Source organism: Amia ocellicauda, chromosome 5 (genome assembly GCF_036373705.1).
Source record: "Amia ocellicauda isolate fAmiCal2 chromosome 5, fAmiCal2.hap1, whole genome shotgun sequence".
Classification (NCBI taxonomy): Eukaryota; Metazoa; Chordata; class Actinopteri; order Amiiformes; family Amiidae; genus Amia; species Amia ocellicauda.
In genome coordinates this window covers 15623345-15647226 of record NC_089854.1, presented here as the reverse complement: position 1 = coordinate 15647226, position 23882 = coordinate 15623345, and the positions used below count along the sequence as shown (strand labels likewise).

The 23882-nt window shown below is 37.8% G+C and overlaps 1 long non-coding RNA gene across 1 annotated transcript in view; it reads right to left on the bottom strand.

The window, feature by feature from the left end:
* Nucleotides 1-911: 911 nt before the first annotated feature.
* The window catches only part of LOC136750559 (uncharacterized), a 49843-nt gene continuing 26872 nt past the window's right edge, over nucleotides 912-23882 (bottom strand). The window contains exon 3 of the long non-coding RNA XR_010816893.1: nucleotides 912-974. This is a non-coding gene — a long non-coding RNA (uncharacterized LOC136750559). The remainder of the gene's footprint in view (nucleotides 975-23882) is intronic.

The following is a 23882-nucleotide window of genomic DNA, read 5'->3' as shown; positions in this document are numbered from 1 at the left end:
AATAAGATCAGGAAAAGCAATCTAAAGCAAGACTGATGCTGCTTTTCTTTCCTAAAACATACTGTACCTATTCCTTTTGATTTGTTTAACAAATGAAGAACAATGGTTTATAATTGCATATATCTGTGTATGCATTTGTATTTTACATACTGACAATTGCAAAATGCAGCAAGTGAATGACAACATGGGAATTCATTAGTTCTGTATGTTCAATTATTGTATCTGACATCATTTAAACAGAAACACACATCCCCCTTCTCTGGGCAATCTACATCTATCATTTTTAATCTGAGTTATGAACCTATTTCAGTGATGAAAGCTACCAACAACATCCCTTAAATTAACTTTTCAAGCAATACGTCTTTTTCAGATAAACATTCATAAATAATGATGTAATTTTATCATGGCCAGGAGTAATTGCCAGGATGTGTATTATGATTTGATAATGCTAAACTTGTAACTTGAAGTATTTTATGTACTTAAGCTGCACCTTCAGCTTAAGCACTTTTCACCAGTGTGACATGAATGTCTATTTTTAAAAAAATATTTAACTTTAGCAAAAATCTTCCTGACTGACAATGTGGCATTTCTTAAATTCCCACCAGTCATTGCCCTTCTCTTGAGACCAATTATCCAGTTATGTGTTTTCCTCTGTGAGGTGGTATCACAAAATCTCCCAGGAACTGAAATGGAAACCAGCAAATTGCTTCATGTGGGCCCCAGCACTGGATTTAAAATGCAGGACTGACAAAAGTTAACTAATCTGTTGTGTTTGCACAGCCTTTCTCAGTGTTTTAACTCTATCATGTTTCTTTTTTATATCTCAAGGAGGCAATAAAAGAGACAGACAAGAAACAAGACAGAAAAATAAAAATAACACCACATGTGCCCTGTCCATAAAAAGATACTCACCGAGTTCGCTGGGGTCTTTTCTGCACTCTCCCTCTCGCTCTCAGCACCAGCCCGCCTGCTGACTGAAAGAAAGAAGAAAAACAGATACGCATTACAATAACGAAGAGGGAGAAAAACATGCAGACAATTATAACACAATAGGACTAGCCAGTTTAAAGACAACCAAATAGATATTTTTATTTTTAAAATACAGTCCACAATTATTCTTTTTCTCAACCGTCAATCTGGTTTACCAGCTTTAAACCAACTTGGTCCAGGTCTACCACCCTTGAACTAGCATTGTGTGAGACCACACTCAAGTGCCCTCTATAACTGTGTATTGTCAACAATATGCTTCTTTTCGCATTGGAATCCCATAGTGCAAACAGTGCAGATAAAGCATCAGATGGAGGACTGAAACAACATGAAGTGTTTAAACTGCAAGCTCACAGCACCGACTACTACCCCCCACAACACATGGCCAATTGTGCACCATCTCATGGGGAACTTCCAATCATTGGTAGTTAATGACATTACCCAGAATCCAACCAGTTTTCACTACAGGGCCCAACCACTAATCTATATGCATGAATACACGCTCAGATATTTTGTAAGTCACCCTGGACAAGGGCATCTGCTAAGAAATAAATATTCATAATAATAATAATGAATAATGTTCAGTCAATGTTAAGTGATAGTGAGAGTGAAGTCATTGTTTTCCGCCATCTCACCACACCCAAAACAATGCCCCCAGTGCTATTGATTCCACTGACCTGTATCTGCTGTTTTTAGGTAAAGATAGGTTTGTTAACAAAAAAAAACATTTAGTTCAATGTCTGTATACTGGTGACTTGTTCTGGGTGATTGATTAGAAACATATAACACATAACATAGGGCTCATTAAATGTAATAAACGGTGTACAGCAAAGTGAGACTCAGGATTAGTCTGAGGGGGCTTGGAATCATGGTAACTTTGCTCTGAAATACAAAACAGTAAAAGTATATGTTTAAAAAGGCAAATAACAGACAGGTAGATCTGTTTTACTATCTGTATATCAATTTGTGTTTTGGTTTACACATCGTGTTGAAGTAGTCGTTATATTAATTTTAATTAACTTTTTTTTCTGCACTTTGTGGACAGTGTTCAATATACTAAAATGAATAATGTTCACCCATTGCATTAATACCACAGCGGGATAACTCTAGTTTAAGTCTTCTAGGAGAAAAACTAAGTAATTAAAAATTATAATTATAATTTTTATAATGTGGGCTTGCTCTTGAAATTTTCCTTCATGTTGTTGAATAAACATTACTTTAACATGTAAAATGTTTTTTTTTTATATATATATTTATAATACACCTACATGATATAGGAACATGACTGTACTTTTTTTCATAAACTGGTGAGGTGTCATTTGTTATTAAAAATATATTCAACACTGCCGGGGCAGAGTTACTTTGGGTGTAATATAATGAAATTCAACTTTAAATGAGTTGGCAGCTTCATTCCTTATACAAATTGCAGCTCTTGACGGTTAGAGTTTACTCCAAATGCTCCTCATGTGCACCACTTCAACTTTGTCACACTATCTTTGCAAGACAGCTTGAGGTTCAAGCATTCATCACACCAATCAACATGCAATTTCCACACGGCAAGCTTCCCCGCACAACAGACACACACACACAGCAAACCACTTCAACTTAAAAAGTTTTCTACAGATTACGCAGCTCACAAACTCTTCTGCAAGCTTCAAAGACGTAAAGGCCATAAAGATGCAAAGGATGCACATCCATAGTAGACACTGCAAACACAGTTGGAGGCAGAAGTCAACACATTGGTTTGACTCAATCTTTTTTTTTCATGTCCAAAGATGAGTCTGCCTATCTTATTCCCCTGACAAGGAACTAGCCCTTGGGAAACCACAGCAGGAACCGGAGGCTTCAAAGCTCAAAGATTAAAGATCAGGTCTCAAAGGCATTGGGGGGTGTAAGGAGGACATTTAGAGTAACAAGACCACCCTCTCTAGAAATGAATGCATGCAGATCTTGTTTAACTGCTGAACAATCACAACAAAAAAGCACAAGGCTGCCTGTACTATTTTGTAGTGTATGCAGCCATGTGGGCGTATTGATACACCAAGCCAAGCAAACCAAAGATCATAAATCTCATTGGTTTACGGAGGCATAGCTGGACTCAAAAGTACTCCTTGACAATAACAGTCCAGCTCAAAGCAAAAGCAAGAATCAATATTTCAGCATCTGAATGAGATCACATTTACATCAATCAGAAATATTTGCCTCTGCTCAGGAATTCAATCCCTGCTACAACAGCTACAGGCCTGATTAACCTGACCGTGCAAAGCTAAGTGGTAAAAATGATTTGGATTTTAGTGGGAGTGAATACAGCTGGGGAAACTCAACGTAGGCACCATTAGGGTTTAAAAATACCTTTCCCCATCAAACTAAGAAGAACACCCCCTTTCAATGTTGAGATATTGATTAAGATCTAATTGATGCATCTAGCAACTGAGCAAAGCAAAAAACATTGGGACAGGAAGCACAGCTAGATTAAGGATCTTCATATTTGTTGGTTGTGAATCTGCACAAGATTTATGCCAACTAAAAACCTGGGTAAGTCATTACTATGCCTGAAGCTAAAATGTGGAAGGAATTGATAGTTTAAAAATACAATAGTCCAGCTTGAGAGCAAACAATACACATATGAAAATACAAAAGAAGAACGTGGGTATTCAATATTTTTTTTCAGGCTAACACGACTCCTGTATGAGATTAAATCCCCAAGCTTTTTTTCCCCCCTGTTTCTTAATGCAATTTATCTTCTGCTTTTCCTGTCTGTGCTTCTTGTGTATGCTTCTTAATTAAGAGGATCCAGAATGCTGACAATGACTTTGTAATGCTGCTTTAATTGAGGTGCTGTCAAATCCCTTTACGGCAAAATCGCAGCACACAGATACGGCAGCTTATTTGATTATACATTTTATTTATTTATATTCCACATCAGCTGGGTTCATTGCAATTCTAATTATAAACGCAGTTCACCTCTTTCTCTTTAGTCAGATTTAATTGCTGTAGAAGCCATTTTTATTATCTTCAAGACAGTTTGCTTGTCATTGCCTGCCACAACAGGAAGGTGTCTTGTCCAATAAGCTTAAATGTACATGCTATTATATACAGCTGACAAAACACAGACTCAATTGTGTTCACAAAGGAGCCATATTACTTTTGACACAAAGATCAACAAGACAGATTTATGAAGACATTCGAAAATAATATGGTTTCAATAAAAAACGGTCCGCCTTCACATCTTCAGTACTGTCACAATACATATTATGAAATTAAACAACAACAACTGTGTACACTGTCTATAATCTGTGAAATGTGTTTACTTTTGAAAGTTTTAGAAAAGGGAAAACACAATCCATTCCATGTCATAACATTACATTTGACTACTGATAATGAATTTACCTATTTAGGGGTGCTCTGCAGTGAGAATAACCTTTTCAAGTAGTTTAAAAAAGAACAGTAGAACTTTGTAAAGTTGTTTGATTCCAGCATTCTTAAACTCCATGAAGAATCCATTTTAATTGAGTGCATAATTATTAATGCACAATATAATTATTAATCCACACTCTACAGGGAACTATTTTAATAATAACTAACGGAGCTTTCAGGGAATAAAAGTATAACCCAGCATGGCCCCATCAATGAAGCCAAGAAGAAGAAAATAGATTAATCTATTTGGATTTTTTTTTTTTGAAGGATTAAAAGATAATTGGGATTTGTGGTGGCAGCTGGATCATACCCAATCAGCATCTTTCACCTGCCAGTCATTTAATACATACTCTTTCACCATGACTTTGCAAGGCTTTAGTGTTCATTTTTGCAATGTGAACAAAATCATTTGGGATGCATAAGTAGGCTCTATAAAATAAACACCAGACGTACTAAAGTGCTGATTAAATTCTGCTCTTGCCTCTTTTGCTGGTGCTGGCCAACATTTCTTACTATTTCTCAAAGCTAAGCTTAAAAAAAATGTAAAAATATAATTATTATTATTTGATTTCCCACCATTGGTTATCTGACCTAATACTTCTAAGGTTTCCTAGCACAGATGGTTTATTTTTTTACTTTTTCATTTTTATGAGTATGACCAATTTAATCCCAGCTCGTGTCTGGAGAAATGACAAACTAGAACACCTTGTACCAGGAACCGCTGATTAATGTTCTTCCTACCAATGTGAGGTTTAACGATATACCCAGAAATACATTTCAATACACTTCAGGTGAATCAAGGCAAATCGTATAATTAAGCTTGATCTTAACTTTGCTCAGCCTGTGCACAGTGCATAACTCATTATCTTATGAATGGTTGTCAGAAAAGTGTGTATGTAGACTCGTTGTCTACTAAGATCATATTCAGGTATTTCATCTGTTAGGATTGTGGCTATAAGCATTTGAAATCTGTGAGGTGTATCAGTGCACTAATTTATTTTCTTGAAGGATATAGAATATCACTTATACAACGATTCAGTATTCTGTAGTTTTCACAACCACATTACTGAAAGAAATAGAGGTTGTAGCCATTTATGTTTGGTTACACTTTTACTTTCCTGTACAGTACTACAACCATCAAAATAATACTTTTTCTTTCAACTGATTTCCATCTTGCCATTTCTTTACTCCAACCCATCCATTCCCATGTGTGTGACAAGACCAAACCACTTTAGCATTTCTTCAATTGTATTTTGCTCTCAACAACTGTAAGACTGGCGCCGTAGAGTTATCAATTCTACAGCACACGTGTCTCCTGTCACTACACCACCCGCTACTGCTCCACTAACTCCACTTCCTGCAGTTGCCTGACTTTTCTATAGGTTAAGTCAAACAGAGATTTTTGTTTTTTATAAAAGTTCAGAGATACTAATTGGGCTCATAACTAACCAGTCAAACAGCCTTTGCTTAAATGGGCATACATGTGGGATTGTTTAGGAACATTGTATTATATAAATAATCACATACACCGTTTTCTGCCACTGTTAAAACCCACTTTTCCTACACAGTATAAGTAACATTTGGGATATTCAGTGTTTCCCATGTTCTAAATATTCAGCTTATACCTGAGTGTCCATCACAGGTATTAGTTTGAAACAAATTAACTATATTATACCTTCATAACCCCCTACATACAGCAAATAAACATGAATAATGTTTTATAGGCACTTAAACAAACAAAATAGGCATGTAAATATCCATACCAATATGTTTGCTGCTCTAGAGTCAAATGTTTCCTAATAATATTATTTACAGTATTATATGCATATATTTATTGTATTGTGTAATTGTTGTATTACTGCACTTTGTAATGTTCTTTGGAAAACAGGTTTTTAATTTTTTGTCAGTTTATTGTTTTGTTTTTAAGCAATTTAAGGGTGATTTCACATATAATATGTAATGCAGTACTCTGACCCGGGGGTTAAGGGGTTAAATCATGAAATGGGTGCAACATTGATTATTACTATGTGTAAAAGTAAAATATCTTAGTCTTATATCTTCATTTACACACAGAACACCTGCATAGGAGAGCACATTTTAATAAGTGACTACCATATTAGTTTGATTACATATAGTAATTGTGTATCCAGAATTTAAAATCTTTTTCTTTCAATAAGACCAGATTAAAGGCTTCTTATATCATGTGCAGCTCTTACGTTGAGTTCAGTCTGATCACCCACAGGCTTGCTAATGCACAAGACAAGTTCAAGGGGGTTGAAAATATGAATATTAGGCTTCGTAACAGTAAGCCAGTTATCTTATCTGTCTGTAAAATAATTCACTGTGCTCTAGCACTAAGCTTGTTTGCTGCATTAGGAGTGGCTGTTTCCCTCAGCTGCAAATTTCATCTCGCTCTGCTGTATGGGAGTGTGGCGGCTGCTTAAGGATTTGATCTGCTGATAATAGTCTCAAGCAAGCACTCTCTGCTCTCATCTCTTGTTATCCCAAAGCATGCCCTTTATTTTCATGGTCATCACAGCTTCCTCTCTTATATACAGCTCGATATAATATATACTGACTGAAAGGCCACAAGGTCTAAACTGCTCTAACACAGTGCATCTCACTATCACGATCCACAATCCTTTCTCGTATACGCTGCCTTAAGATCTAGCGACAAAGATAATATTCTCTAATACAATCACATAGATGGGCATGGAGGCATATTGAGAATTACACAGTGGTTCAACCAGTAGACGTCTCACAACTTCGGCCTCGTACTCCAGAGATCGGAAATCCGTGCCTGGGCTGTGTAATTTAAATCCCAGAAGGGCCGAGTGCTCCTGGAGTTGGCTGTGCTCAGAATTAGCTGGGGTTTGTTTGGCTTAACACCCAAACGACCAATTGCCTGAGAGCTTGCAGTTTCATCAGCGAGGGTTTGTCAGTCTTCCAATAGCTCTGGTGTTTGTGATACAGACTTGCAAATGTGGAACCTGTACTTTTTCCAGGACTATGTTATCTTTACCTCTCCACAGTACCTTGATATGCCTAACAACCGGCAATTACTAATCGAGGGTAGAAAACAAACAAACAAACAACAAAAGTAGTGGATAATTCTCTGTAAATAAATAATGAAATCAAAATGATGTAGAATTAGAATTAGAATTAGAAAAAAAAAATAACTGCATAAGTTAAACCTTGAGATTTCAGACAAGAGTGTTGTTTTGTTTGCTGCTATTTCACAATTAAAGCCAAACCCTCCTGAATTACAGTAGTTAATGAAACAATCATTTAGCAAATGTTGGGTTTACTGTTAATAAGCCAGATGTGTTCATGTAATGCAGTTCCCTAATGTGCAGGAGCAATTCAGATGGTGTATTAAAACAGTTTGTCAAAGATTGAGAAATATGTTTTATTTTCCATTTCATTTGTACTCATCCTGATTTTTATGTTGTTGATTGTGTGTTTTGGTAGCATAAGCACTGTTATGAAAACAGTTAATTCAATTAAACTGTGGCATGTGCAAAGCTTTCACACCATTAGGGAACTGAATAGCCTCAGCACATCTGGCGTATTAATGGCACACCTATCATGGCAAGCCAAATTAATATTTAGACACATCTTGAAATGTATTTCAGATAACTTCAAAATATTATTATTATTATAACATTTCTTAGCAGACACCTTTATCCAGGGTGACTTACAATTGTTACAATATATCACAACATATACCATTATACATACCATTACCTATTGATACTGCTGGGTTTTTACTAGAGCAATCAAAATAAAGCACCTTGCTCAAGGATACAACAACAGTGTCCCTCACCTGGGATTAAACCAATGACCCTCCACTCCAGAGTCAAGAGACATAACCACTACTCCACACTGCTGATATCTTGAAATGAATTGCAGATATCTCACTCAAATCTGTGTAGAGATATGTTAAATGTAATTCAAGATCTCAAATTAATTTAAAGATATCTCAAAATAATCTCCTATCTATGTAGAGATTTCTGAAACATGTTTTGAGATATCTGGAAATACCTTGTGAATTAATTTAAAGATATCTTGACCTATTGGAAGATATCTCAAAACAATTAGAGATAACTTGAAATAATGTCCAAATACCTCTAAATTAATTTCATATCCCTAAATGTGAATTTGGCTCCCCATACAAACCTACACTGATCAGCCATAACATTATGACCACCTGCCTAATATTGTGTAGGTCCCCCTTTTGCCTCCAAAACAGCCCTGAGCCGTCATGGCATGGACTCCACTAGACCTCTGAAGGTGTGCTCTGGTATCTGTGGTATCTGGACGTTATCTGGACGTGGTATCTGCTGTGGTATCTGGACATTAGCAGCAGATCCTTTAAGTCCTGTAAGTTGCGAGGTGGGGCCTCCATGGATCGGACTTGTTTGTCCAGCACATCCCACAGACGCTCGATTGGATTGAGATCTAGGGAATCTGGAGGCCAACTCAACATCTTGAACTCATGATTCATCAGACCAGGCCACCTTCTTCCATTGCTCCGTGGTCCAGTTCTGATGCTCACGTGCCCATTGTAGATGCTTTCGGCAGTGGACAGGGGTCAGCATGGGCACCCTGACTGGTCTGTGGCTACGCAGCACCATACGCAACAAACTGTGATGTACTGTGTGTTCTGACACCTATCAGAACCAGCATTAACTTTTTCAGCAATCTGAGTTACAGTAGCTCGTCTGTTGGATCGGACCACACAGGCCAGCCTTCGCTCCCCACGTGCATCAATGAGCCTTGGCCACCCATGACCCTGTCGCCGGTTCACCGCTTTTCCTTCCTTGGACCACTTTTGATAGGTACTGACTACTGTAGACCGGGAACACCCCACAAGAGCTGCAGTTTTGGAGATGCTCTGACCCTGTCATCTAGGCATCACAGTTTGGCCCTTGTCAAAGTCGCTCAGATCCTTACGCTTGCCCATTTTTCCTGCTTCTAACACATCAACTTTGAGGACAAAATGTTCACTTGCTGCCTAATATATCCCACCCACTGACAGGTGCCATGATAACGAGATTATCAGTGTTATTCACTTCACCCGTCAGTGGTCATAATGTTATGGCTGATCAGTGTACATTAATGATTGTTTCATTCATTCTGTGGGGTTTGTCATTCATTGTGAGCACAGCACCTGCTCCTTCACATGATAAAGTGAACCACTAATAATCAAAACTCTAACATTAACTGCCGGTCAATAGTAGCCCTACAATGACGTTATTTTCTACACATTGAAAACACAATCTTTTACATTGATTTCCATGGCACAATTTTCTACACATTAGAGTGGGGCCAGTCTGATTGCTGGATGTTGTTTCTCATTCTCAATTGCTGAGTCTCTGGCTGGAAATCAAGTGCATTGTTTCCTTAGCTGGACTGTGAGACGGCGCTGACCACCAATCACCTGACACAACATGTCAACAGCAATCACGGTACAAATCAATATATAGTAGATTTCTTTCTTAGTTCTTGATGCAAATGCATCACCATATCACATCAGCAGCTGAGCTCAAATGCTACATCCTCTACTCTTACATGGGAAAGAAGAAGACAACATACATCTATTCACCAAAACCTTATGCTATCTGTTTCTTTCCATAGTCACAATGCAAAAAGTATCGGATGGAAACTTAATGCAGGGAAAACAACAGAGGTGTCTGGCAAGTAACAGGATTAATGTTACAATGTAAATGCAATCAAAACACATAAATATTCCAATGTTCACCGAGATGCTGCCATTTTCATTAAAGGTCAGTTTTCACCCACAAAAATTCTCACTCAGGTATTCAGTAATTACTGAACAAAGTCATAAGACATGGTGCTAATGTTTCAATAAATTGTCTCACAAGTTTGCATGCAATCTAGTTAATTAGGAGCCTTTAATGTTAACATTCTTGATTTCCCTGTTAAAAGCTTTATTATAATATTGCACTGTAGCTTTTTACTGTTAGGTTTTCCTACATGTCTAATACAAATCGAATGTGTTTTAAATAAATATTAACATTTGATGCTTTTAATAAAATTAGTTATGGAGCTTTTAAATGTTAGTATGTCAATGAGTGAAAAAGCAAGTGTTGGCACAAGACGGAGTTATTTTCAACAATGGCATTTAGAGTAAATAAGTTGCTTACAATTCTTATTACTTTTGATGCACTGGTACATTCTTCCACTACTTTAAAAAATGTGGCGACATCTACAGATTTAGTCTCAAAGACTCACTAATTAAAAGAGTTGCATGTCATTTTTTTCCTCTTAATTTTCACCTCTCTCCTCTGTAATCAATCAATCAAACAGCAGAGGTACATATTTATATTCGCAGCTTGAGAATTTAAAAAATATCACACTGAATTTTGCTCTCATTTATAGCTCTCTCTCTCTCTCTCTCTCTCTCTCTCTCTCTCTCTCTATATATATATATATATATATATATATATATATATATATATATATCAACAATTCTCTTTCACAATTGATGTGCATCAGCATTTACCATTTAAAGTTCACAATGTTCCTGGGCTGCTAAAATATAGACATAAGACATTAATTTTAGATTACATGTATTTATTTATTGTTATAAGGAAAATCAGTGCAACTCCAATATTACAAAACTCAAGAAGGAAATGTCTGCAGGGACTTGAAAGGTTACAGTCCTGAATAACTAGTTTCCAACTTGATTGTGCTTTTTTCATTATTGGCAAAGAAAAGTGTACATTTTGCACAGAGGGGAAACATTTTAATAATGTGACCCTGCATGTTTGAGAAGTGTTCTCCAAAGGCTAACAACTTTTTAGATACAAATATAAACAGGCTTATTATTTCAAGAGCGCATACTAGGTTGTGATAGCAGGTCAAGCTGTCTCTATAAAGGCATAAGACATATAACTAAATAAATAACCATTACCACCTAATGGCCAGAATTGACACGCAACTCAAGATCAACAGATTCAAATAAGAGGATATTACTTTCAACACTCAATATAAACAATGCTTTATTCAATTTTGTTTCAGTACTCTTTTCATTGGTAATAGTCTCATCCCCCTCTTTCTTGAATGATCCCTGAGAGTTCAAGCTTCAACAACACTGCACAGAAGAATATGCAAGACTCCCACAGCAGTTATGAGTAGAAGATGGCTTACTTCTTTTATTTATTTGATATTCATAACTGTTGTGATTGTCTTGCGTTTTCATCTCTAAACGCACCATCTCCACTTAACATAAACACTTCAAGACCTATATCAATTTTATGTGAGGTATATTATGTACATTTCATCCACTTAAATACAGTATTTTGCACAGTACACTTCGGTTTCTGGGTTTGTGTCCAGTCCTGAACAGTGCCTCTTGTGCTAATCTCTATTTCAGTGTTTACTACTGTGTGTGTTCCTCCAGTAATTTAAGAGACAAGAGTGGTGGTATGCTTAAACATTTCTTGGGGGCCTTGAAATACAATGTACACACATTGTATCAGCATTAAGCAACCAGCACAAGGAACATATGTCCTACACTAACATAGTGTACATTGCAGTAGGTCAGAACTAGAAGTAATGTCTTGGAATTAGGGTATTGGGGATTTGAGATTTTAACTAAAAAGGCTCAAGGGAACCAGGTTACATAATTTCACTATTAATGAGCACTCCTGTCTGTACTATTTGCATTTTCCTGATGTCAGAACAAGAAGTGCAGTGGATGTCTTATAGCCTCATCTTTGAACAGTGTTTAGATGGCTAATGTGCTTTGTCACCTCCAGGGGTTGTTTATAGCAGATATAATTGCACACAATATCCCCTTCCAGCTAACAAAATCACAACCAAGGAGACTTTGTGTTTGTGTAAGTTTGTGCAGTGCTGTCAGTTCATATAACTATTGTACATTTCTACTAAGACCTTAAGGAAACATACTGAAGTGAGTCAAACACAATTTATTATTTTTCCATTTGGGTTTGTTTATAGCATATACATTTTTGTCTTTCTCAAGCTTTGAGAAAGACAAAAAGCCAAGTAACCACATTATATCTTATACATGATTTAATGATATTGTCTGTTTGAAATGAATATTCAAAAAATAACTTATTAGCAAACTGATGTGTGCTCTTTGTTTATTTAACTTGAGAATGTGATTTTCTCTGCAGTCATCTCCACCTGAGACACTGACACGAAACAAGTCAATCCCAGAGAGGTTTGTAACAGTGACAGAACATCAATATCAGATAACTGAAGACTGACACAAATGTGTCGTCTGACAATTAAAGAGACAGAGACAGCCACGCTTCACTGTGCTTTCCTTCTCACAACTGTGGGTGTTGTTTAAGAACTTTAAGTATCCTAATAATGTACATTTACTCTAAACTGTTTGCTGGTAATTAGGACATTTTGAACGGAGGACAATCCTGGCACATTAAAAAAACACATCCGCGTTTACTAAAAATATTTGTGTCTTACATTTATCTTCAGCAGTTCATCAGAAGTGTCTTCTCCCACAGGAAATTGGGCTCTATTAATGTCGACTGATATTTGTAGCACAGTGAGTTTTTCTTTTCTATTTTAACAAATGAGCAGCGAAATAGGACTGAATCATCAAAAAACAGAAGAATTAAATAAAGTTGACACTCAGTCTTATGTAAGTAAGTACAAAGGATTTATGTTTATGACGTGTAAGAGTTTGTGATTCTAGCAATTCCAGCAGTTTGTGCAGACTGAAGTTCTTCGAAACACATCTCTAAACGTGCTGCTACCCTTTTTTGGATTTCAGAAATACAAGTTATTAACTGTGCCTTGTTTACTGTTCTCCAATTGCTGTTTCCATACTCCGAAGTGAAAGCAACACAGTGATGTCACACCTAGGAATTGGTAATGGTGCAGAGCGAAGGATTAAATATCAGAAACTCAAGGGTATAATGTGGTGACAATTAGGCAGATTTGCAAATTTACATCAGGAGCAGTTTGTTCCATTTTCTCCTCCAGAGATTTAAACCTGCTGATTTTTCAGAACTATCAACAAACAAACTTCACACGTTAGTTTAAGAGTACTTCAGGGAGTTAAAAGTTAGTATTAACGCTAAGAGCCTTTAATTCCCTTTGAGAGGGAAGGGAGCCTGCTGTTGTTCACAACATTTAAAATCTGTCCAAATATTTAAGTGAGCCTTTATTTGCTGCAGCAGCTCCCAAGTTCAAATGTAGAAACATTCATGGTTGTGAGGCACATTCCTTTCTTAAAAAACACAAAACAAGCTCAAAGATTCAAAAACAGAAAAGTACTGTGGAAAGCACAACCTCCAGAATTCCTTCATCTGCCTCCATAAAGACGAACTACGAATTGGGATTTCAAGAACTCGAAATTGCTTGGAAAATGTAATTTTTCTCTTCCTTGTTGCAGTTGCAGACCATAAAACATTGGTTTCATTGGTTGCCGTCATGATTTTTTAGGCGAGACGAGGGGTTAAATACACTCGGATGGATTAGAACAGCTGGGACCCTACGCAACTGAAGGGGAACTGCTGTTCAAACTCAGCAGGTGAGCGGAGCATCAGAAAAAGACCAGAGAAAGGAAAGGGAAAAGATCTTGCTTTTGAAATGAGTTACAGTAACAGGATTAGAGTGGCGTAGAATGCAGGTCTTTGGTCTGAAACAGCGGGCAGTGTGGAGCCGTGCAATGATGGATTAAATTGCAGTGCCTTTTCACTTTCTAGCCCCCATGAGACTCTCTCATTAAACCGGAGGGTTTTATAGTGCTGCCCCAGAACTACAGCATGGTGCACTGAACTCCTGGCCGCCACTGTCATGTGTCCTACATGGACTGCAGCCTCACACCACAGACTATAAGCAACAAGTCAGTACACCTTGAAAAACCTCCAGTGCACTTATAATTATAAAAATGATAAGGAGTCATGATTGGCATTGAAAAAGTGAACATACAGCTCCTCAGATGAACAACACAGGAAAGCAGATGGAGATTGATAGCTTGAGTAACCATCTCATTCCTCAACACCAGCGCCAGTCCATCACCCAAGCGTCCAGAAAACACCAGGCGTATCACAGACACCTGAGGCTAATGGTGCCTCCTCTACATATTTGAACACCAGGTTCATTGCATGCACATAATTGTTAAAGTCATATAACAAAGAATATATGTTGTATTTGCCTTCCTTCATTGGAGTTTTCTATCCAAATATTTCACTAGAAGACAACTATATAACACACAACATTTTGAGAAATTGATTATTTTCAAGCACTTAATGCAATATTTCCCCCAATGACAACAAACAACAGAATCATAGTTTGTGGTGTGAGTACATCTTAAGCCACAATTTAAAGTAGAATGATATATTCTGGGATTCTGAGATATTGTGGGTGGAAATTGAAGGATATTAGAACACAAATCAAAGTATATTTCATGGAATATATTTGTATATTTCCTTAATTCTGTAGAACCTTCAATTGCCTTTAATTGGCATCTTGCACCGCTCTCAAAAACAAGGTACTCTACGTTGTCAAAATGTTTATTCCTGTTTTACAGTCAAACTATATTGACATCTTTATTTTAATGTTTATCTGTGTATTTGCATTGAAAGGACATACATAAATTAGGCTTGAGCATACTGTTTAGGAGAATTTTTTTTGACGTGTTTTGTGCAACATTCTGATGTGTTTGTTACACAGTGCTGCTTCTGTAGCGCCATGGATGTACACTTCCAGGCTTCTCAGGATGAAGAGATAGACAATTACATCAAGCAACTCAGCTGTTCTCAGCCACAACTCTCAATGTGAGAGCAGCAAAGCTGTGAAACAACAAAGGGAGACATCTACACTGCATTTCTTAGCAGGTACGCACAACAAATTAAAAGTCTTAAGTAAAACTTGTCAAACTGCCTGTATACACCGATCAGCCATAACATTATGACCACCTGCCTAATATTGTGTAGGTCCCCCTTTTGACTCCAAAACAGACCTGACCCATCGAGGCATGGACTCCACTAGACCTCTGAAGGTGTGCTGTGGTATCTGGCACCAAGACGTTAGCAGCAGATCCTTTAGTCCTGTAAATTGCGAGGTGGGGCCTCCATGGATCGGACTTGTTTGTCCAGAAGCTCGATTGGATTGAGATCTGGGGAATTTGGAGGCCAAGTCAACATCTTGAACTCGTGATTTATCAGACCAGGCCACCTTCTTCCATTGCTCCGTGGTCCAGTTCTGATGCTCACGTGCCCATTGTAGGCACTTTCGGCAGTGGTCAGGGGTCAGCATGGGCACCCTGACTGGTCTGCGGCTACGCAGCCCCATACGCAACAAACTGCGATGCACTGTGTGTTCTGACACCTTTCTATCAGAACCAGCATTAACTTTTTCATCAATTTGAGCTACAGTAGCTCGTCTGTTGGATCAGACCACACGGGCCAGCCTTCGCTCCCCACATACATCAATGAGCCTTGGCTGCCCATGACCCTGTCGCCGGTTCACCGCTTTTCCTTCCTTGGACCACTTTTGATACGTACTGACCACTACAGACCGGGAAGACCCCACAAGAGCTGCAGTTTTGGAGATGCTCTGACCCAGTCGTCTAGCCATCACAATTTGGCCCTTGTCAAAGTCGCTCAGATCCTTATGCTTGCCCAATTTTCCTGCTTCTAACACATCAACTTTGAGGACAAAATGTTCACTTGCTGCCTAATATATCCCACCACTGACAGGTGCCATAATAACGAGATTATCAGTGTTATTCACTTCACCCGTCAGTGGTCATAATGTTATGGCTGATAGATGTATGTTTACCAGACTTTGGGTCATATACAAATGCAAAAAATTTACATTGTTACATTCCAATATACAGGAATTTGCATTTGTACTTAAAAAATAATGAAAACTTGCCATATCATTATTCTGTCCCCCCAAAAAAAATACATAAAATACAGAATAGTATTTAAAATGCATTTCTTACAAAGCCATGTAAATACAGTTTCCATAATGGGAATATCACATATGCAGGGCTGGCATCTAAACAATTATCCGCAAAAAAACATTTTTTCCCTGCTCCGGTTTCAATAAGCGAAGAGTTAATCACTGACAGTAGATATCACAGCAATCTGCTCAACCCTGAGATTGTTTCCAAGTTTTAATGAGGCTGTGATAGAGAATAAAATAAAAAAATGAAAGAATAAAAGAAAAAAAAAACACAACAGGCATTTCTCACAGCTTCTAAATGCTTTCATAACACACAGGGATCCCCTAGGGAACTAGCTGAAGTAGAGCAGTTCACCAATACACAGATGAAGTACTTGAAGAAGCTTTAGGGAAACTTACATGAATGACTACTGCATCGTTGATTCATTTCAGACAACATGCCCCACCCATTCAGAAATGAACCCTTCTATAATGTTCAAAGAATTGTGCATGGAAGGAGGTTGCAGATTAATTCCTGTTCATGTAATAACTTTAAAAAATATCTACGTCTCAATTTTCAAATGCCGAACTACATCACTCGTTAAGTGAGAAAATGTTCCATTCAAGAACACTAGTCAAGTCAAGTCAACCTTTATTCATAGAGCACATTTAAAAACAACAACAGTTGAGCCAAAGTGCTTTACAGATCAAACAAGATTATTATTGAAACAAATTAATTTAAAATTAAATGTAAAACATTTGAAATACAGCATCATAAAATGTATCTCTTTCGAAATATTCAGTAATCTATTCAAAAGTTACAGAGTAAAAATAAGTTTTCAAAGAAGATTTAAAAATGGCTAATGATGAAGCTGACCTCACATGGAAAGGGAGACTGTTCCAGAGATTAGGACCTATCACAGAAAAGGCACGATCGCCCTTAGATCTATAGCGACAACGAAAGACCCTTAATAAAAGTTGATCAGAAGACCTAAGCACTCTGACAGGGAAATAAGGGTGTAGAAGATCACTGATGTATTGGGGTGCAAGACCAGATAATGCCATAATTTAACATTTTAAAATCAACACTAATTTCACTGGAAGCCAGTGTAGAGATGTTAAAACAGGGGAAATGTGATCTCTCTTTCTTGACCCAATTAAAAGCCTAGCTGACGCATTTTGAACTAGCTGTAGGTGGGATAATGCAGTTTGGGGCAGACCAATGTACAGTGAATTGCAATAGTCTAACCTTGATGTAATAAGTGAGTGGATCACAATTTCCAAGTCTTTATAAGAAAGAAAATGTTTAATTTTTGCAACAGATCTCAAGTGAAAAAAACTACCCTTAACAACAGCACTGATCTGCTTATTGAAAAGTAGAAGATCTATGGAATGCATTACTATGGTAATGCTAGTCTATTGATGCACAATTGTAAGGTAGAGTTGGTCTTGGATACCTGTAGAACAACGAGTGGACTCAAAATTACTGCCGTGATACCAATTCTGTGTACTTCGACACCAGATTTTGTGAAGCCAGAACCATAATCTGATGGTACAAAAAGAGATACCTCACACGCAAAGAGATGTGATTTGAAATCTGGGCCGAAAGCAAACTATTCTGAATTTAGTCTGGAAACTGAGAGGTAATAACCAACAGCACACACGCTACTCAACAGGCACAAAAAGACAATTTCTTTTATAAACGGATAGAGAAAAGGGGAGAGAGAAAGAAAATAAAAAAGGCTCTCCCCATCCCCCCCTCTCCGACATGAAAGAATTGGATTTCTATTAGGTATGGTCAACTTTGTCTCATAACAGGCCTAGCATCGTAGGCCAATGGGATTGAAACAAAGCAGCGGATTCATCCTTTAGGGAAATTAGTGAGCTCGTCAGAGGCCGTCTGAGATTCTTTCAACCCGCATACTTTTAATTAATGACAGAAAGTAAAGGGAGCCTGCAGACAATCAACAGAAATATCTATGAGCAGAAGGCAGGAGAGGAGGGAGGTAAAAATAGAAGGCTTGCGAGAACGAGCGCGGGCCTTTTGGTGTGTCTGAAGATTAATGACAGAGCTGGTATCGCTCAGTGTTGTTTTCTCATATGCCGAACCTGCCTCTGTCCTGCCACTCCAATTGGCCACTGCCTCCAGCTTGCACGCAGTTATAGACATGAAGACTACACAGTCAGTTCGCTCAGAGTTGGAGTTAACCATTCATCTCTGGTAGAACTGCTTAAGCAAAATGGATGCACATACACACAAGACGTCCTGCCGTATTAAATCGAGCATTCCCAAAATAACAACTGTCCCATTTCTCTACAGTACTTGCACCCCTGCAGTGTACATATGTGACCTCTGTATTTTTATCTGTGTGAGAGCCTACAAGATAGGTCATTTTGTCTTAATGTTTTCAAGGTTAAATCACATCTACTTTAGAAATACTCTCCTTTAGACTCTGCAATACAGTTCAACAGTTCAGAATATTATTTAGGCTAATTAATTGTCTTATCTGTATGAAATGAAGATTAGGAAAAATGGGACATCCAAAAAAGATAACATTTGACCAAGATAATCTCTAATTATGAATACAGATGAATGTAGGAATGGTTTACTGGTTACACTGAGGTTAAGAGAGCATTGATTTGAGTAATTTAGATACATTCGGCACAGGGTTAAGGTCAGGGTAGAGTCCCCAGTAAGATTAGCCTTTTGTTAAGGATTGTGTTGCTTTTCTACTGCTACTGCCTGTATTTTAAAATGGGAAGAAAGCACTTTTTTTCACAAATTAACAAGCAGTACTAATACAAGTAGCTCAAACACGCTCTTAAATTATGAATATTTTTAAATGCTTAAAATATACACTGTTGCTACACTGTTCTTTTTATGAGGCAGGTTCAAAATGATATTTGTTCAAAATGTCTTTGTCTTTGTTCTTTTTTATTTATTTTTGTTAAGCTCTGAGGCTTTTCTCACTGAATTATACATTATTTACCAGCTTTGTGACAGAAGAAGTAAATTGTATTAAGAAAAAAATATATATCATCTCATCGGTGTTGAAAGGTTACAGTTTGTATTTTCTTTCCTTTTTAGCTTCTTAGAAACCCCGAACAGATGTGTGTTTGGACTTCCATTTTTTAAACGTGTTAAGAACAGAGAAATTAGTTCAAGTGCTTTTTTTTTAAAATCGGGTTCTATACTTTTTTCCTTCCATGGTCCTGTATTTAGAGATGATGCATTTTCTTGTGAGCCTTTTATTGAACCAATGAATAAATCGTAACAATTAAAAAATGGGACATAAAGTGACAATCGTTTCATCTCCAGTGATTAAGCAGGACTTGAAACATTAAAAAAAATATACAAAAGCACAGATTTCTGCTCACAGTGTACTTAAAGTCTTATAGACAAATCCAAAAATAAATTACACAAATGGAGAGCCCCACTTTTGAACAGGCATGTCTAGATTTAATTTTCAAACTTTTGATCAGTCAATACCTCCTCCACTCCCTAGAGCCAGTGCTGAGAAAGCGGTCTGTTTAATAACTTATTGTATAAAGTCTGTTTCCCTTCCCCATTTCCCTTTAGAGCTGTACTCAGGGTCCAGCTATTGTGTACTGTTTCATCCCAGGTGTGTTCTTCACTTCTGTAGACCATTACAGGTCCAACGGGGGGATGATTATGAGATACAGTGAGATCCCGAGCGGAGATAGAAAAGCAATGGGAACATTATATAACATAACATAACATTGGGGTTTTCTTTTTATTACAAAGGCTTTATTACAAAGGTTTCAAAGTTGCTCCTCTAGTGTCGGTGTGTCTCTGTGCTGTCTGAATCGTGGGGACCTACTAGCTTAAAAGGAAAGCTCGCGGTCTGATTCTGCTGGTGACTCACTGGGAAAACAGCAGCCCACTTTCTGCCCCAGTTTCTATCCATCGTTCTGAAAGCGCTCTCTAGGCACGCGCGCAGGGCCTGTGGGACACACTACACCTTGCACTGCTGCTCTTGATAACAGGGGGAAGCTTAGGTGCAGAATGCTGCACAGAGCATAGAGATAATACTCACATCTGGATGAAGCGCTAAACACAGAGGGACTTACCTGTATTTATGAACTCCCACACATACACACAAAATCCAGCAGTTGCCAAAACACTCTCAGATTCCTATACATTTCCCACAGGACTCTGTTCACGGGGAACAAAGTGTTATTGAAGGGATAGGTGCAGGCAACTGGGCTGTTTTGCCCCCAAAATGATGCTGACTATGCCTGGTTACGTTGCGCTGGGTTAGAATCATACAGGATTTGTCTTTGTGTGGGCTGTAAAAGAGCACAGCTCCGGAGCGTTGTTGTTTCTCTGTTTACAAGTGCAGGTAAGTATATGCGGCATCCTTCGCATTTGCATTCCCTTCCCATTGCTTCTGTCACACTACAGTGGGTTTAGTTTGTAATGTGTTGAGTGTATATAATTCAATTTTTTTAAATGCAACCTGTTAATCTTAAATTTCTGGTTGTTCATTACATACAGAACTGTACTTGATTATAATTGTGTGTTTTTAGTTGTTTTTCATCCTCTGGCTTAGAGATTTAAAGAATTTTAATGCACCCAACTATAGATCACAAAAACAGTTATGTCATAGCCCTGGTTATATGCAATATGAAATAGCAAAACATCTGTGGAAACAGAATTCCAGGAATATGCATGGAAAAGCAAACCTTAATGGCCATGCAGTTTAATGGATTTAATTATTTATCTTTAGAAATCTGTTCAGTCCTGAGGGAGACCAGAGGTAGTTAGGTTGGGGTTTTGGAGGGCAGGCAGGAGAGGTGATGCATTTTCAAAGTGATCTTAGGCTTCTTGAGATCCATTATCACGGACCAAGAGTTTCAAGCATTGCGTTGCAGTGGTTTAAATTGTAGACGAGATCAATATAACCCAAGAGATAGAAAGTAAACCAGTAAATCAGATTACAAATGCATCTGAGTGACCTTACTTCTTAAAATCTTACTTCATACTTATGCAAAGTCTCTGTGCAAATGTTAGGCATGGATGTATAGTAAAAGATGGGCCAACTTTTCAATATTATGACACGTCTTGCATAGATGTCTATACAAAGCACAACACAGTAAAAACAAGAATGAAATCAAAAGCACTGCCATCGAAGGCTAGACCAAAAGTTGAGGAGTAATGGGCCTGGTTGTGTTGTTTTCTTAACACACTGCAGATAACCCTGTCACAGGCCATGGTCTATAAGGCTGAACAGTAACAAGACAGGATACTGCTTGTATGTTTCATAAAGCTCCAGTATTTGTATTCCAAATAGAAGCCATTAGTCTCAGAGCTCTGGTCTCAGAAGACGTGTGTCTGTGTGTGTGTGTGTGTGTGTGTGTGTGTGCATGCGTGCGTGCGTGCATGTGTCTTGGATTCTGTCATGTCAGTTCAGGGAAGCGCTGGGGAATCAGATTGAATAGAAATGGACAATTCCCATTTGAGGTATACAAAAGGGAAAACCACTTTGCAATTCTAAATTATTTTTTAAAACCACACAGAAGGTTTTGGCAGTCAATTATCAAATATACTAATATTTTGTGATGATAACAGTTCACATTTGTGTAAATACTATATTGTGCTATGGTAATTCCCTAACAGAGATTCAGCAAGGGACCTCAGGTTTTTGTTTGTGATTTTTGTATATATATATATATATATATATATATATATATATATATATATATATATATACACAGTACTGTGCAAAAGTTTTAGGCAGGTGTGAAAAAATGCTGTAAAGTAAGAATGCTTTCAAAAATAGACATGTTAATAGATTATATTTATCAATTAACTAAATGCAAAGTGAGTGAACAGAAGAAAAATCTACATCAAATCCATATTTGGTGTGACCACCCTTTGCCTTCAAAACAGCATCAATTCTTCTAGGTACACTTGCACACAGTTTTTGAAGGAACTTGGCAGGTAGGTTGGCCCAAACATCTTGGAGAAATAACCACATTTCTTCTGTGGATTTAGGCAGCATCAGTTGCTTCTCTCTTCATGTAATCCCAGACAGACTCGATGTTTGAGATCAGGGCTCTGTGGGGGCCATACCATCACTTCCAGGACTCCTTGTTCTTCTTTACGCTGAAGATGGTTCTTAATGACTTTCACTGTATGTTTGGGGTCGTTGTCATGCTGCAGAATAAATTTGGGGCCAAACAGATGCCTCCCTGATGGTATTGCATGATGGATGTGTATCTGCCAGTACTTCTCAGCATTGAGGAGACCATTAATTCTGACCAAATCCCCAACTCCATTTGCAGAAATGCAGCCCCAAACTTGCAAGGAACCTCCACCATGCTTCACTGTTGCCTGCAGACATTCATTCGTGTGCCGCTCTCCAGCCCTTCGGTGAACAAACTGCCTTCTGCTACAGCCAAATATTTCACATCAGTCCAGAGCACCTGCTGCCATTTTTCTGCTCCCCAGTTCCTGTGTTTTCATGCAGAGTTGAGTCACTTGGCCTTGTTTCCACGTCGGAGGTATGGCATTTGGCCGCAAGTCTTCCATTTAGGCCACTTCTGACCAGACGTCTCCGCACAGTAGATGGGTGTACCAGGGTCCCACTGTTTTCTGCCAATTCTGAGCTGATTGCACAGCTGGACATCTTCCAATTGCGAAGGGAAGTAAGCATGATGTGTATTTCATCTGCTGCAGTAAGTTTCCTTGGCCGACCACTGCGTCTACGGTCCTCAACGTTGCCCGATTCTTTGTGCTTCTTCAAAAGAGTTTGGACAGCACATCTAGATACCCCTGTCTACCTTGAAATGTCTGCCTGGGAGAGACCTTGCTGATGCAGTATAACTACCTTGTGTCTTGTTGCTGTGCTCAGTCTTGCCATGATCTATGACTTTTGACAGTAAACTGTCTTCAGCAGCCTCACCTTGTTAGGTGAGTTTGGCTGTTCCTCACCCAGTTTGATTCCTCCTACACAGCTGTTTCTGTTTCAGTTAATGATTGTGTTTCAACCTACATATTGAATTGATGATCATTGATGCTGTTTTGAAGGCAAAGGGTGGTCACACCAAATATGGATTTGATGTAGATTTCTCTTCTGTTCACTTTGCATTTAGTTAATTGATAAATATAATCTATTAACATAATATAATCTATTTTTAAGCATTCTTACTTTACAGCATTTTTTCACACCTGCCTAAAACTTTTGCACAGTATTGTATATACAAGAGAGCACTGCAAATTTACCATTTATAGGTATGTGTTTGGGTAAAATTAACATTTTTGTTATATTCAATAAACTACTGACAATATTTCTCCCAAATTCCAAATAACAATATGAATGGAATGGAATGGCTGCCATACATGTAGAGATGCTGATTTAAGAAAAAATTGCAGTGGTCTCTTAATTTTTTCCAGAGCTGTATACTTACATTTATATTTGTGAAAAAGGCACATTGACAGTTAAGAGGAGATGAATGTGTCTTTAATTAATTACAAGGAGAAAATAAGACCAAAATAAACAGCACATATATCCACATATTTAAATATAATACAGAGGACT